Source organism: Onychomys torridus, chromosome 19 (assembly GCF_903995425.1).
Source record: "Onychomys torridus chromosome 19, mOncTor1.1, whole genome shotgun sequence".
In the NCBI taxonomy this organism is placed as follows: Eukaryota; Metazoa; Chordata; class Mammalia; order Rodentia; family Cricetidae; genus Onychomys; species Onychomys torridus.
This window is the reverse complement of record NC_050461.1, coordinates 5,814,523-5,829,849: the sequence shown is the minus strand read 5'-3', so window position 1 is coordinate 5,829,849 and position 15,327 is coordinate 5,814,523. Positions and strand designations below refer to the sequence as shown.

General features: G+C 35.9%; 1 protein-coding gene across 6 annotated transcripts in view; it reads right to left on the bottom strand.

Annotated features, from left to right (window-relative positions):
- Lin28b (lin-28 homolog B) overlaps positions 1–15,327 on the bottom strand; it is a 102,563-nt gene that overhangs the window by 31,781 nt on the left and 55,455 nt on the right. The gene's annotated exons all lie outside the window — the stretch shown is intronic.

Genomic DNA, 15,327 nt, shown 5'->3' with positions numbered 1-15,327 from the left:
ACTGCTTTATAAATTATCTGAATAATTTTAAGATCATCAAAGCAAGAAATTCTGTTATCCGTTACAAATGTATAGGTTTTGCTTTATTTTATTGAAGCTTGATAAACCCTACTATGCTGGCAGTTAAAAGCCTATACCACTTTGTAAAAAGCAATTTAGTGATACAAAAATGTAAATGTACACATTCTTGTCCCATCCATTCTACCACAAAGGTTCTAGTATAAAGCCAAAGTGATACCACCATCCTGACCTGAGCTCAGGCCCCAGGACCATGTGGGAAAGAGAGAACTGACTCCAAGCTGTCCTCTGACCTCCATATTAGCATCATAATCACACACACACACATACACACACACACACACACACACACACACACACACACACACACACACACACTAAATAAATGCAATAACACTTTTAAAAAGAAGATCCTACTATATATAAACAGTATTTATTTTTTTTAAGCAACTACAGCAGTGTCTGGAAAAAGAAATTATATCAGCCTTAAGAACATTTTAATCCCATTGATTAAATAAATTCTACTAGAACTATATAATATAATATTATCAAGATTATCTTTATTAAGATTTTTATTTAGCTCTGGGCAGGTATTTTTTCTGTTACTGCCTTACCCACTGCTCTCTTTGTAGTATGTTAAATAATATCTTTTTTCCTTAAAAAAAATAAAGGTATTTAGTGCTACATGTATGGATGTAGGAAGATAAACATGTGATATTATTGTGCCTAAAAAAGAATAAAGAACATGTGCCTACCATAATGCTACCAACAGTTTTTCTTTTATTTTTGAGATTACACTATATTTATATCATCTCCCCCTTCCCTTTCCTCCCTCCCAGCCCTCTTTGCTATCTTTCAAATTCATGGCCTCTTTCTTTATTCATTGCTATTTCATTCAATAATGTTGTATTTAGTGATACATATTTATACACACATCCTGCCCAGTCTGTATAATGTTACTCATATGAATATTTTCAGGGACAACCATTTGGTATTGTTTAGGAAATACAATTTTTAAAGACTCATATTTATTTTTGCAGCAATGGAGTACAGAGCAAAACACTAAATCATGGAGTCACTTTCTCTGCTCTGTTGTAAAGCACCAAGTTTTCTATGATACTTTATTATGTTTCACGAGTATTTTCTACTACAACAATTGACTTTTATAACTTACAGTTATTATTTTAAAATTTTTTCTCAATGACAAAATCATAACCTGGATTTCAAACATTCCTTCACTCTTTTAATATTACTTTTTCTGTCAAGGTGAATATGCTGATTCAAAATGTACTAAGATAATTAAATGACTATTTTTTTTTATTTACCAGTCTGGATTCCTTTTTGTGTATTTTGCAAATCCAACTTGGAAGACCTCACAGTTTGCAAGGGGTTTTGTGATCTAATGTGGAAGACCTTGAAGTGTATAAGGACTTTTCTGATCTAACATGGAAGACTCTGTCATTTGTAAATACTTTTCTGCATTGTATGGCAAAAGAAGAAGCAGTTACGGTCTTTCTGCTGATGTATAAACTCAGGCACTTTGTTCTTAGTAACAGCAGGCCTGAAAAACACATTGTGAATGCAGGGTTTGTGCTCCTGTGAATGTGTAAAATGTTGTTTCTCCTTGGAACAGCCACCTTATCATATTAGTATCAGAATTGTCCTCCCTTCCCAACTATCTCCAGGGTAAAAATCTTAATGTTGCTTAATCCAGCAATGTCTGATTTAGCTTATCAGAGGCCAGAAAATCATTACTTCATGTTCACAACCCTAAAAGCATCTATCTGCTAGGGTTTTGACCTGTTTTGCACCCTGCCCCCACGAATCCACAGCTCCCAAGTTGGGAAACAGTGTGGTTGCTGGGGGCTGGGCCTACTAGGACCACAGGTCAGCTGGACTCGGGCTTTCTAAAGAGACTGTGAACTGCAGTCTCTCTGGCATCCTGTTTTGTAGTACAATATCTTGTATTGCTGTGTATTCCCACCATGATGCTGACTACCCACTAGACCTTTCCGCAGGCAGAAACAGTGCCCCCAGTATCTGAGTACCTGACTTTGAACATCCTGAACTACGAACTACATAAGCCCCTTTTATGTATAAAATTTGTCTTCATTACAGTAACAATAAACTGACTGCTAGATACAGTAATCCCCCAGTTTGCTTCCCACAGTTTCCATTACCAAAGGAACAGTAGTTAGAAAATACTAAATCTTATCATTCAGAAATAAGTGATAAGCTGAAGCTGTAAATCAATTTGAACAGTGCGATGAAATTTCTGGCAGCCCACCCCACTGCAGAGGATGAATCATTCTTCAGAATCCTGTGTTCCTACTTCCTACTGCTCATTAGTGAGCAGCCACCATGTTCATCAGCTTCACCTGAGGCACCACACCACTTCTGCTCCAGCCACCCCCTCTGCAATGGCCCCGAAGGGGACAGTGATGTTGACAATGCATTTATGCCAGGATGATGCTCCAGAGTACTTTATGTTAAAGGCAGCTGGTAATGACTTAATAAGGGAATAAAAATATCCACAAGCTGAGGTTGCAGAGACTGACAATGAAACAAATCTATCCACAGCACTGCTGAAAGGAAAAGGAATTCATTGTTCCTTCTCAAACTGTAGAAGGTAGGCCACAAAGCATACAGTGCTTAGTGAAGAAGAAAGGGGCATTTGTAAACTACTTAAATAAGGAAACACAGTATATAGAGGGTTTGGTCCAGTGTTTCCCCTGCATCCTCCTCCAGCACCCAATGGGCATCTTAGAATATATATTCCATATTTAAAAAAAGGAAACTAATTATAAGTAGCCCAAATGATTACATGGGATGCATAATGATATTACTTCAAAATTTAGTACAAAGGGAGACTATTCATTGTGAAAATAACATGTACAACAAAAGGAAAAAAAAACCTGTTTCTGGTACAGGCCATGAGACAGAGAAATTTTTCAGGCTGGAGTCTGGAATTTGACAGACCTATTCTGCTGTCTGGTGGAACATGGGGAGGGAAGGAGATCATGACTAAATCATCTCTGTTAAAGCCATTTGAACAATTCTAAAGCAGCTTTTCTTCCCTCCCTCCCCACTAAATCAAGCTCACTTACTTTAAATCAGAAGTAGAGTTAATAGCTGACTATCAACTACAGAACTAAGGAACAGCTGTTTAAGCCACAGCTCTCCTAAGTTCGTTCACACTTTGTTTCTGTAACAAGCAAAGTCGCAGTATCTTTGTGTACTTTTACCAACTTAATGATTATTCTTCATTAAGACAGGCATAGTTTTTAGTTTACACTCAGGCCTAAGGATCCCCAGATCCAACCAGGTGGGAAGAGAGAAGAGATTGCCACCAAGCTGTCCTCTGAACATCATATGGCATGCCCACATACAACACACACACTATAAAATTTTAAAACAAAGGTTTTTTTAATCACCATGTCTTTGTAATTAAAGAGAACTCTTAGCAAATATACTGTTTAAATATCAAAATAACTCAAATGTAAATGGTAAAGATTTGCTGAAAGGGAGAACTATATTATTATGTCAAAATCAACCTTTAACTCTGATCTACTAATTTTTATGAATGGCTCCACTGTTTTAGATATCTACTGTTACTGATCTTGTGCATACTGAAGTCATGACCCCTCTTTCGCTTGTCATATCCATCTTACCGGATTGCCATTCCCTATTTCAGCCCCAGTATCTTCTACTAGAATAAGTATAATAGTTTCTTCAGAGCTCATGGAGCACCAAGTCCCCTCTCTGATGCCCTTGAATGCTGTCTCTGTATTAACTCTGCCTGTCAGCCTCAACTCGAGTTTTACTGCCTTCTTAGACAGCAGGTTAAGAGCACTTACTACTCTTGCAGAGGATCCAAATTCAGTTCCCAGCACCTATACAGCAGCTCACAACCCTTTGCAACTCTAGTCCTAGGGGATCCAACACCATTTGGTCAGCACTGCATATACATGCTGTACTTACATGCATGTGGCAAAACACCCATACACATAAAATAAAAGTAAATATTTATTATTTTAGATAAAAAGAGGGAAATGTGGAGATATATTGTGTACCCTAATAAACTTGCCAGAGGATCAAAGGACAGCACTAGCCACTTGACAGAGGTCAGGCAGTGGTGGCACACACCCTTCCATTGAAGTAATATGTAAACAATTTCCTCAGTCTATAGTTTACCACTACATGGATGACATTTTACTAGCTAATTCAAATGTAGATACTTTAGAAACAATATTTGAAGAAGTAAAGAAAATTTTGCCTTGCTGGGGATTACAAATTGCTCCTTAAAAGAAAAAAAGGGGAGATTCTATTAATTATTTGGGATATAAAATAGAGCTACAAAAAATTAGACCCCAAAAGGTGTAAATAAGGAGAGATCAATTACTGATACTTAACAATTTTCAAAGATTATTAGGAAAAATTCCAATCTACAAACCACTATTGGGGCAAAAAATGATGAACTCAGTAATTTGTTCAAAACCTTAGACGGTGACAAGGACTTAAGTAGTCCAAGAGAACAATCAGGTGAAGCTGAGAGAGAACTGGCTTTGGTGGAAAGGAAAATACAGGGTAACATGGGGATCGTGTGGATACACAGCTTGGTTATGTTTTGGATATTTTACCCTCTAAGCATTCTCCTCCAGGAATATTAATGCAGAGGGAAGATATTATATTGGGATGGATATTCCTACCAAATAAACAGAGTAAAAAATTAAAAACTTATGTGGAAAAGATCTGAATAGATTTTAAAAGGAAAACTGAGACTTCATCAATTAGCAGGAATAGACCCAGCAGAAATTGTTATACCTTTATCTAATGATGAAATTAACAAATTATGGGCAGTAAGTGAACCTTGGCAAAGAGCTTGCAGTAATTTTTTGGGAAAGATTAACAGCAAACAGCCCAAAAGCAATAGAATTGAACTTATAAAGAGAGCTGATTGGATCCTGCCTCAAATTGTACATGAAACACCAATATCTGGATTCCTTACATTTTATACAGATGCAAACCAAAAGGGAAAGTCAGGTAACAAATCAGAATATTTAAATAAAATGGTTCAAAGTCCTTATAATTCTGTCCAAAAATTGAAATTATATGCCATTCTGGTGGTATTAATGGATTTTCCGGAAACTCAACACAGTACTGACTCTGAGTATGCTGAAAGAATGGTCTTAAATATTGAAACTGCTGAATTTATCCTGGTAAAAACCTTAATATTGATAGACTTGTATTTGATTTATCCTTGATGAGTCAGTCAAATATTAAGCTATTTATCCTTTACAACTTTGTTATTTATTCAATTACAAAAAAAAAAAATCAGGAATAGGAAGCATCCCTTATATATAACTCACATCTGATCCCATATGAGTCTGCCAGGTCCTCAAGCAAAAGGTAATGATATTGATAAATTATTGATAAGAAATGTGCTAAAGGCCTCAGAATTTCATAAAAGAACATGTCAATAAGAAAGGTTTAAAAAATGATTTTTCCATAACCTGGCAACAGCCAAGGACATTATAAGGAAATGTCCTACTTGTTCTTTTTACAGTCCACTACCAGCAAGATGTAACCCAAAGGATACTCAGAGGAATAAAATCAGGCAGATGGATATGTTTTATTTTGCAGAATTTGGAAAATTAAAATATGTACACCACACCATTGATACCTATTCAGGATTTCAATGGGCAACTGCTCTGAGTTCTGAAAAAGCTGATTCTGTAATCATGCATTTGCTAGAAGTTACGGCCATCATGGGTATACCTGTAAAAATTAAATCTGACAATGTTCCAGCATATGTCTTTGGTAAAACTAAATATATTTTGCTTATTACAAAATAAAGCATATTACAGGTATACCACACAATTCTACAGGCCAAAGAGTAATAGGAAGATCAAATCAAACTCTAAATGATAAACTAAAAAAAACAGAAAGGGATAACAAAAGCCCACAGAAATAGATTACATAATGCTCTATTAACTTGAATTTTCTCAATGCTAGTGAGAAAGGAACAACAGCTGAAGGGAGACACTGGACAATAGAAAAAACTACAGACTTAAATCATCCTGTGTACTTTAAAGATGTGCTGACCTCAGAATGGAAACCAGGATCTGTGTTACGCTGGGGACAAGCTTTTGTTTCTACAGGAGAAGAAAAGCTATTGATACCATCAAAATTGATAAAAGTTCAATTTGAACAAGAGAGACTTCTTAATTAGAAGAGGTGATAGTTCATCAACCATCATCACCATCCAATTTAAACTAACTTATACCACTAACAAATGCTTTTCATTTGATCAGATATAACTTGCCAAAAAAGAATCTCCCCAAAGTTAGGGTTGGGGAAGGTTTTTGTTTTTGTCTTTTAGGAGAAAGAAGGCTAAGGAATCTGAAGAACACTGGAAAAATAATATGAAGAAAAAGGACAAGCCATACAGAAAAAATGTCCCAAGAAAAAGAGTAAATTTGTCTATTGGTATATCACATATCTAACAGGGTAAAATTTCTTAAGTCTTTCTAAATGTTTGCTTCTGCTCTTCTCTACAGACAAATGCAAATGGTCTTCATGTAGTCCCAGCTCAATTAAAAATTAAAGCTGGCTTTGGAGTTGGAGTGTGGCTCGCTCCTTCTCTAAACCCAAGCATGCTTGTTAAAGGAAAATCCAAAATCTGTTTCATGTCAGAAGAGCCACCTGACATGGGACAGAAGAAAAATCAAAATTAAGGGACTATTCTATTGCCACTAATCTCATAATTCTTTGGTTTTATTTTGACTCTTTAAAACTTTTCTTAAGGTATGAATTTTATATCAAAATTTATAATATATATGTATATATAGATTATATATACACTTTAAAACTTTTGTCATATATTAATGGTCATATAAAGTACTAACTAATTCTAGAAAAAAAGGCTTCATCCAGCATCCTGTACATGATTTTGGGTTTGAGTCTCTATCAGTTTTCTGCAGTGAACCATGACAACGTCTAACAATGACTTTGAAGTCTCCAAAAAGATGATGTGGCCTCACAATGACAATTCAATCAGGACGATAACAATACTACTGAGCTGACAAATACCACTCAAAGACTGGCTTTGGACTACAAACTGCTGAGGACAATTTCAAGAGATGGCTAGCTGAGATGGTCCAGCCTCACAGACTACTCAATTAAGGACTTGAGACAAGGCCTGCACTTTCCCACCAAGCAGAGACTAGACAACAAGTGATACAGCTACCTCTTCTAGGACTTGATAATTAACCCAAAATTTTTCTTTTTAGGATCCCCTGAAGATGCATTTGACCCAGACAGCAGGAAGTAATTTTAAGAACATGACACCCACATCCCCAAGAGGTGGGGTAGGTGATTTTTGGTCATTCAATGGGTTATGGATAATTATCATTGTTTGGGATGGTTGCTTACAAGTTTTTATTATTAATGGTCAGGATAAGGCTAAGCAAAGGAGATTGATTTAGGGTTCTTGTTTGAAACAAAAAAGAAAATACAAGAAAAAAAGAGGACATAGATACGATTAAAAAGGTAGATTATTGAATCTACTCTGAAAAAGAGAGAATATGGATATGGTAAGATAAAAAGGCAGATTATTGAATCTATTTTTAGGAAGCAACTAATAGTTTTAAATATTTTACACTGGATTGGATTCTTATATATTGTATACAAATTTTGTATATTGATACAAATTTGAGATTAATTGTGTTAGAAAATACTGTACATGTATTTCTAGTCTTGTTCAAGGTATTATACCTATACAGCTCACTTAACAATGTAATGCAAGGGTTGGGGATTTAGCTCAGTGGTAGAGCGCTTGCCTAGCAAGCGCAAGGCCCTGGGTTCGGTCCTCAGCTCTGAAAAAAAAAAAAAAAAAAAGAAAGAAAGAAAAGAAAAAAAAAACAATGTAATGCAAATTGCTAGTCCTTGAAAGTTATTACCAACTAATTAGGATATAAAGAAATGCAAGTTAGTATTTAGTCACCTATTACAATTGAACAAGTAGTCAGGTTAGGTATGTTTTTAAGGTCAAACAGATATTTTAGATAGGTCATCTTCAAACACTTCAGAGATCTACAGAATATGGCATCTAAGATATTTTAATAACAAAGGTTTATTTTTATGAAAATGAGGCATATCTGCTCCTGGCAGCACCAATCTACTTCAGAGAAGATGATGGGCGATGGGCATTGAAGAAATTCCTTACTTTCTTTGTGGCAAAAGTTAGCCACCGAGCAAGAAAGTGCCCATACATCGATTGTTGACAGTATACTGTCCAAATGGACAAGCAAGACACCAAAAAAAAAAAAAAAAGCATTGGAAACTTTGCCAAGACAAAGTAGGAAAGCCCATTAGAAAAATCTTGCTTCACAGATAAGTCTGTCCGATATACTAGACCTGTAGGCCGGAGATGGATGCCCCAACATTGCAGAGAAATATTGAGTGACTGTCCCTCACAATTTTTGGAAGTCACTCGTTTGCACTTCCTGCTCATTCAGTTAATAGTACTTCCTTCTTGGGTCTCAGGGAGTTGAAGACTAGTAGTAATAGTTCTCCTTGTTAACAAGTTCATAAAGAAACTGACTACAGAAGTGTAAAGTGGGCAAGTTTGAAAGACATCAGAAGATAGTTTTTGGTTGGTAATAAAAGTTATGGTACAGAGTGAAATAGGCATAACATTTTTTTCTTTTTTTTCTGAGACAGGGTTTCTCTGTGTAGTTTTGCGTCTTTCCTGGAACTCCCTCTGTAGTCCAGGCTGGCCTTGAACTCAGAGATCTGCCTGTCTCTGCCTCCCAAGTGTTGGGATTAAAGGCGGTCGCCACTACCGCCCAGCTCACCAAAATAGAATAAACAATGGAGTATTTTTTTCTGAATCTGTCAAATGTTAATGGACTACACGTTGTTAATGTAATTCTTGGTTGTATATATTGTGTATATTTATTGTACTTATTGGATATGGTTTTTCTTGTATTAGTTATAACCTTCTTTTATTATTTTAGACAAAAGGGGGAAATGTGGTAATGTATTGTATACTCTAATAAACTTGCCTGAGGATCAGAGGACAGAGTCAGCCACTAGATTAGACATAGAGGTCAGGCAGTAGTAGCACACATCTTTAATCCCAGCACTTGAGATCTCATGCCTTTGCTCGGGAAGCACACACACACCTTTAATCCCAGGAAGTAATAGACCGGGCCAGAGAAAGTATATAAGATGTGAGGAAACAGGAACTCACTCTCTTTAGACTGAGTTTTTTTGTAGAGGTAATAACTAGTGGCTGGCTGTTCTGCTTCTCTGATCTTTCAGCTTTCACCCTGATATCTGACTGGGTTTTTTTTTTTTTTTTTTTTTAAGACCATCCAAGATATGAACAAATAAATCTTTATAAAAATATAGTGTAACAATTTTTAAATCTATACATAAGAGTTATATAAAGCAAAAGTTTTGGTGTTTGTGCTTACATTTTTATCTATACCATTTCTTTGATAAAACAAAAATACTTTATATAAGAGAGAATCACAACTATTGAGTTAATAAATGAACAAAGGAATGAAGATAATTTAGAACAAAATGCTAACCTGCCTATAACAAAAATTTCATGTGTATAAGGGCACATTAATTGTCAATTTGCGTATCAGTTAGCCTAGCCAGCACCATTAACTTGCATCCCTCTTCCTCCAATCAAGGTTGGTTTTCTCCCACTTCTTTTGGTCCAATTTTTAATTTTTAAATTACATTTATTTATGTGTGTGTGTGTGTGTGTGTGTGTGTGAGTGAAGTGTGGGCACATGCATGAAACAGTTCTCATGAGGCTGTCCAAGGACAACTTGCTTGTTGGAAATTAGTTCTCTCCTTCCACCGTGTGGGTTTTGGGCATAGAGGTCAAGTTATCAGGCTACATGGAAGCACCTTTACCCACCTAGAATACGGGCTTCCAATTTATGCTTCCAATGGGCTCAATATATGCTTGAGACAGAAAGGACAGAACCAGGCTGGTTGTAACAAAAGGAAAAAAAGCGAATAAAAACTAGAGGCATCTTTTTTTCTCTTTTAGGAAAGACTTCAAGAGCCCCAAAGTTTGATATGATGAATGTCAGAAGCACAGACAAAATTTTCCTGGGAAAAAAGGTTTATATGTACATACATACCCTTCTGGCTTCCCATAAAGTAAGTAAATTCACGTTTACAGTTTAAGGATGCATATTGTGAATGAACATGGTTTTAAGAGCAATTTCTCTCTTTTGCCCCCACACAAGAATTTTACTAGCATAAGTATACTGAATATTTATTTTTCTACAATGGCTCTTTGAGGAACTATAAACCTAATAAAATAGACAGTATTACCCACATAAAAACCAGTTTTCACCCCTTATAATATTACCTCATTTAGAATATGTGAACAATCAAAAAGGTTCAATAAAGAACACAATGGGACAGAGTGCTGACCCAAACTCTAGTCCCAGTATTGGGAGGCCGAGGCAGGAGGATCCTAATTTCAAAGCAAGCATAGGACACAGAATGAATTCCAAGCCAACTTGAGCTACATAACAACAAGCCCAAAATAGAGCCAAAATGAAACAGAAAAAAAAATAATGGATGAATTGAAAAGGAATTTAATAAATACAGAATCCAGACAGTGGTGGTGCACACCATCAATCCCAGCACCTGCAAAGTAGAAAAAGGAAGATCAGGAGTTCAAAGTCATCCTCAGAAACAATGTATTCCAGGTCAGCCAGAACAAGTAAAACCCTATCTCAAAAAAGAAAAGAACAAAAAATCTGGTCTCTTTTTTATCCATTAGAATAGTCTTGAGTTTTAATTATAATGTTAAATTCACTTATAATGTAATTACTTTTGTGATCAGGTTTATATATAACCACTTAATTTTCTGCTTATCCCATTTTGGGTTAACTTTTCCTTACATTCTGAAATAATTCAAGGGTTAGAGGGAAAGGCGTGCAGATCAGAAGTTCAACATCTTCCTCATCAGCCTAGAATACATAAGACTCTGGAAAGAAAAACAGAAAGGGAAGAAAACACAAGCCACATAAGTCAGGAATCAAGGTGGGTTTATCACCACCAATCCTACATTAAAAAGTATACCAAAAACATGATGGATTAAAAAAAAATAAATGCCAGTAAAATCAACAACTCAGAAGAAATGGTTAATTCGTTGAAAATTTGACAATGTGACAGGTTTTATGGTTTTCATCTATGGTCCCTGGCTCATGATCCCCACAGCCCTTGTTATCTCCTATGTGAAGAGAATGATATTGTGGTGTCTGGGGGCCTTAGAACCCCCAAACTCTTCCCCTCTGACCTCCTCATGTCTCCAGTGACCTGTTGTCTTATTTTCCACAAGGAAGATCATAGAGATTTAAAACATTTTACTCTCTATTTGCCTTGGAGCTTCCAACCATTAAGAAAGTCTCTGATCTATCTTGTCTGGCAGTAGTTCACAGGAAGTCCATTCAGAAATGGCCCTATCTCAAAGGAGGGAAACTGTTAAGACTCTGAATTGGTAGGTTTTCTCACTGTAGTCTGGAAACTTTATTACATCCTCTGGTCCAGTAATATTCTGTACCATTGCCCATTCTTCAATTATGTTTATGCAACACAGTCCTCAAAAAAACAAAAACAAAAACAAAAACAAAAAACCTCCAAAGAATGGGCAGGGTTTGAAAGAGTTGAACACATGGAAACTTACAAAAGCTAAACAAGAACTGATGTTTTTGAATTTCTAAAATTAACACAAGATGAAATAGAAAATCAAAATTGCAGTACAGTACAGTTCAATAAAAACTACCAGCAACCTACAACAGAAGGAAACATCCCCAACACGCTAGAGGAACTCTCTGAAAACTCAACAGCGACTCAGACTTAATAATGGAGGACCGCACACCTGCCTTGAGTGGAGAGGAGGGCAGGCAGTGCCCACTATCCCCTTTTCTCTGCAGCCGTGTGTTGGGGGCTCTGACTTCATCACAACAACAAAATGGCAGCAACATTTAGAAAGGAAGGCAATGTGTTTCTATTTTATACATAATATGATTGTGTAGAATATCCCATGGAACCTGCAAAGCAACTATTAAGAATTAATAAATAACTCATCAGGTATGATGAATCAAGATAAACATATAAAAATCTACTGGTTTATATACTAACAAATACAACTAACAAATTTAATTTTTTTTAATGAGCCATTTCTATCAAAACTGCAAAATAATTTAGAAAGTATTATATCAAAGATGTCTTACAGTAAAAGAAATAATAATAACAGTGCTACAGCAGAACTAACAACTTAAGAAAATACATGGAGGAATGAATTAGAAACAGTATTATCATTTGCCAGGCATGGTGGCATATGCCTATAATCTCAGCACTCAGGTAACTGAGCCAGGAAGGATGAAGTTAGAGGTCAGTCTGGCATACAGGTAAGTTACAGGGCAGCCAAGCCTACACAGGGAGACCTTTTCTCAAAACAACAACAACAAAATACTCTACCTAATGTTTGTGAATATATATACAACAATATTAAGCTGTTAACTGTCGTTAGTTTGAACTATAAAATACCAACTCAGAAGAAAAGAAAAAATTCCTAGATAGCTTACCAAAGAAACAGAAAACCTAACAGACCAATAACAAATAATGAAAATGATTCAGCAATAAGAAGTCTCCCATCAGAGGAAACTCTAAAGCCAAATGATTCTAATACTAACTCTATCAAATATTTTAAAAAAGAAGAACCAATACCAATTTGTCTTAACATACTCTACAAAGTGTGGCTATCCTGATACCCAACCAAACAAAAATACAATTTAAAAAGGATACTACTAGGCAATATCCTTGATGAACACAAATGTAAAATCTGCAAACTAAACAAGCATACAATTTAAAAAGGGAACTACTAGCCAATATCCTTGATGAATACAGATGTAAAAATCTGCAACAAAATTCTAGCAAAACAACACATTATAGACTCACCACAATAAAACAAGATCCAACACCTGCTATGGGATGTCCTGTATGCTGTGAATGTATTGCTCTGTTTGGTTGATAAATAAAACACTGATTGTCCAGTAGCCAGGCAGGAAATATAGGCAGGATAAACAGACAAGAGGAATTCTGGGAAGTGGAAGGCTGAGTCAGTAGACGCCAGCCTGCTGTCCAGGGATATGGTGATATTTCATTTGTACTGAAATGTGATTTTATTTGTATGTTAATAAATAAAGTTACCTGGGAGTCAGAGCTAATAGCAAGCCATAAGGGAGCAACATGTAATGCACACAGGTAAAGCCATGGAACACGTGGCAAGATATAGATTAACAGAAATGGGCTGAGTTTAGTTATAAGAGCTAGTCAGTATTAGGCCTTCGCTAATGGCTGAACAGTTTTAATTAATATAAGCTTCTGCGTGATTATTTTATAAGCAGCTGCGGGGTCTGTGAGGCTGGGCAGGACCAGAGAAAACTCCAGCTACAAACACTAGTATGCAAGAAGGGCTCAACATAGCCAAATCAATAAACACAATGGACCATATCAACAGAAGAAAAAAAAAACAAACATCTTCTTAATAAAATGCAGAAAAGGCAACTGACTAAATTCAACATGATAAGAACAAAACTATACAAGAAACATACTTAAACACAGTAAAAGTCATTTCTAATAAGCCAACAGTTAACATCACATCAAACTGGGAAAAGCTGCCATGTCCTTGGTGAGAAACAGACCAAGATCAGGATATCTACTACCACTTTGATTAAATACTGAGAGTGCTAGCCAGAACAATTCAACAAGAGAACGCAAAGTCAGAAGGAAGAGAAAATGAAATCACCTCTTTTTGTTGATGACATGATCTTACATATGAAAATCTCCAAAGAAAGAGTCTATGAAAAACATTACATAAGAATACTAAACGAACAAAGTTGTAAGTCATGAAAATTGGTACTGCTGTGTGCCAACAGCAAATTATTTAATGTACAGATAAACAAAGCTCAAATAAAAATATAATATCAAAGAACAAAGTGGTGAAAGCGCTCTATAAAACTATAGGGCACTGAAAAAGAAACTAGAGATGATACACAAATTATGAAGAGATACTCATTTTCACAGGTTAGAAGAAGTAATAGTATTAAAATGTCCATACTGACAAAAAAATGACCTATACATTTGATAGGATTTCTATCAAAATATCAATGACATTTTTAATAATGTCTTTAATTATTTTAAGAAAATTACACAATGTTTTGGTCATTTTCTTTCCCCTCCCTCAACTCATCCCAGGCCCTCCCCTACTTCCCTACCCACCCAACTTCATGCTCTTTCTGTTAGGCATCTACTTCATGCTAGCTGAACTATCTTGTGCATGGGACCTGCTCTGGAGTGTGACTAATATAGCATGTCACTTCATTGAAAACAAAAATAAAAACTTGATTTCCCCTCTCACAATAGCTATCAGTTATGATCAGCCTCCTGGCAAGGGATAGGATTTTGTCTATCTTGAGTATATGCAGATCCTAAACATTGCATGGAACCACAAAAAACTCCAAGTAGCTAAACCAGTCTTGTCAAAACAACAGGAAAGAAGACATGATGGTACCAGACTTCAAAATATAATAATATAAATTTGTAACAATCAAAACCGACAGGAATGAGCATGACCAAAAATGGAAAGAACAGAGATCATAGAAGTAAGCAAACACATGTACAGCAATTGTTTTTTTTCCAAAATGATATTGCGAATGAACACTGAAACAGAAGTCTATTTTTTAGACTTATTTATGTGTGCAAATGTCTTGCTTGTATGCATATATGTGCACCATGTGCCCACAGAAGTTAGAAGAAGGTGTTGGCTTCCCTGGAACTAGAGTCTCAAATTGTTGTGTGCCACCATGTGGACACAGGTAATTGAACTCAGGTTTTTCAGTTAAGCATACAGGGAAATTGACAGTTCGTATTACCTAGTAAAAGACGCTTCATTAAAAACAAGTAGAGAATGTGTTGCCTCATTTATTTCGAGTTTTAAAAGGGAAGAAACTGACTTATGGGTTTAATTTAAAAAAAAAAAAAAATGGTAAAAGCCGGCAGGCACGGTGGTGCATGTTTCTAATCCCAAAAGCAAAGATAGGTGGATATCTGTGAGTGTGGAGCCAGTCTGATCTACATAGTGAGTTCTAGGATGGCCAGGGCTACATAGTGAGACCCTGTCTCAAAAAATAAATAAATGAATGAAATATTTAAAAGGAAAGAAATGAAAGAAGGAACAAATGAATGAAAAAAGGAAGAAAG